The following is a 2,435-nucleotide window of genomic DNA, read 5'->3' as shown; positions in this document are numbered from 1 at the left end:
ATATATATATATATATATATATATATACACATACATACGCACACATAGAAAACCATGTTATTTCTATTCCACACGCGATGTTTTCTATATGTATGTGTGTGTATATATATATATAGACATATATATACTAGCTGGTGTACCTGGTAATTCTCGGAGGTGAAGATGTTCTATTGAATCTCATTACTACTCTGATATAATGAAGCAATTTCATTATAACTGCTACAAATTGTGTATTTTCCGTCACGAAAAAGTACAAGAAATTGTCAGCAGGAGGTGGGAGAGATTGTTGGAGGTTGGCGAGAGAGGTTTTCGGAGGTTGGCGATAAAGATTGTCAGTGGTTGGTAAGAGAGGTTGTCGGTGTTTTGCGAGAGGTAAAGACATTATTCTGCTTAGCGAAGGCATCTGGGAAATGTATAACTGCTGTCATTCACAGAAAAAAAAACCATTCTTCTAGCGTGAGAAAAGCGTTGTTGGAGTGTTAAGTGAAGTTTGGCAATCGAGTGTCTGCATGGAGCCAGTACAAATATGTCGTGCAATAAAAAATTTATCTAATGTCATGGAAAAGTGTAACTGTAAAAATGCAGAATTATCAGAGTAATGGACATTCAAAAAGTATGTATGTATAGAAATGTATGAATGAAGTCTTTAAGGACTAAGATTGCAGAATTAGGTCTGATGATCGTGAGAATCAAATATTGATCGCTTCGCTAAGAACTGCAGGTGGTATGGGTATTTTTTTACCTTGGGTTGTTTAAATAAAATATTAGTAATATGTATTAGATAGAAGGATCCATTGGAAGGGCCTTATTACCGATTTCTTTCAACAATATAAGTATGTCACGAGGTTTCCAGACATGAGTTCTAGCCACATGTCAAATAAAGTAGAAAAGCGGTATTGTCTGCAAAAATTAAAAATAGAACTCATAAAAATTAATAATCAAAATAATCGAACATGAATTATGAAATGGGTTATTTCCCTTGAGTGTAAAAATATTGTGCAGGTGCTATGGGTTATTTCCCTTGGGTGTTTAAAAATAGTTATATGAGGTAGATATAAAGGTCCCTTAAATGGACCGTATTATCGATTTTTTCAGCAATCCGAGTATGTTATGAGTTCTACTCACGTGTCAAGTTTCATCAACATCAATAAAACGATGTAGGAGATAGCTAATAACACCACCAAAAAATACACACCGATTTTCCACATATGTAGTAGATACACATATATTTTGAAATAGTCGTAAATTTAGCCTATGGAATATTACCGCTGATGCGAGAGTGTGTGAAATATTTTAAATTTTACTTTAAGCTTGAAATTTGATCGGGTACGCAGTTAACCAACCTTGTTGATTCGCTATCTTTCTTTTGCCTCCCTACAATATAGTGTGTTATTCTTGGAAATTTGAAGGTTGTAATAGGGGCATTAGCGTCTATTTCTTGCCGTGCGTGATGAGGCATACAGCCGATCCCTTGTTATAATTATGTCTATAATTATTAAATAGGATATATATATATATATATATATATATATATATATATATATTATTTATACTATTATTTGAATGATCGCCACACATCCATTTCCAAGTAAGTTTGATGCTACTCTACTCTATACTCTTTTCTCCGCTATCATTCTCTCATTCCTTGTTTCTCACCTTCACCGGTTTCTGTCTCTCTTTCCCCTCTTTCTCTTTTTCTCTCTCTCATTGCTCACACGTGATCATCGTCCATCCACCTTTTCCTCACGTGACCACCTTTCTCTTCCTTCAGGACGTCATAGGGACGTTTTCTATCTCTCTCTTCTATCTTTTCTCTTTTCAAAGAAAATATTTCTCCAGCGTTCATTATTTTACTCTCATTCTGGTCTAACGACTCTCCATATTTGTTTTCATTCGGTTTCTTTCTATGTCTCCATTGTCCTGTTTTGTTCCTAACTTTGATCCTCCATAAATATTTATGAGGGCAACTGTCTACGAAGACTCGTATTGTTATTCAATGCCCAAAATGAGGAGGAGATAGACAGCCGACAACTGATGAAGGGTCATTCTTTGTGTTACTTGTCCTGTTTCCAAATTTTTCTCTCTTATGTTGTTTGCGTATTTAACTCATTTGGTTTCATATTTCATGTTGTTTGTTGTTCGTGACGTCCTGTACCCATATATGCATATATGTGTGTGCGTGTGTGTGTATATATATATAAATGTATATATATATATTATTTATATATACATATATATATATATATACATGAATATATGTGTATATATATACACATAAATGGTCATACATATATAGATACACAAACACAGATACACAGACTCACACAGACACAGACACACAGAAGCAGACACAGACACGCAGACAGACACACACACACACACACACACACACACACACACACACACACACACACACACACACACACACACACACA

The 2,435-nt window shown here is 34.7% G+C and overlaps 1 protein-coding gene across 1 annotated transcript in view; it reads left to right on the top strand.

The window, feature by feature from the left end:
* Window positions 1–2,435, top strand: part of LOC106869784 (S-crystallin 4) — an 18,168-nt gene that overhangs the window by 11,852 nt on the left and 3,881 nt on the right. The window lies entirely within an intron of this gene.

Source organism: Octopus bimaculoides, chromosome 5 (assembly GCF_001194135.2).
Source record: "Octopus bimaculoides isolate UCB-OBI-ISO-001 chromosome 5, ASM119413v2, whole genome shotgun sequence".
Taxonomy (NCBI): Eukaryota; Metazoa; Mollusca; class Cephalopoda; order Octopoda; family Octopodidae; genus Octopus; species Octopus bimaculoides.
Note: the sequence above shows the minus strand (reverse complement) of the source record. Positions and strands in the feature narration are given on the sequence as shown.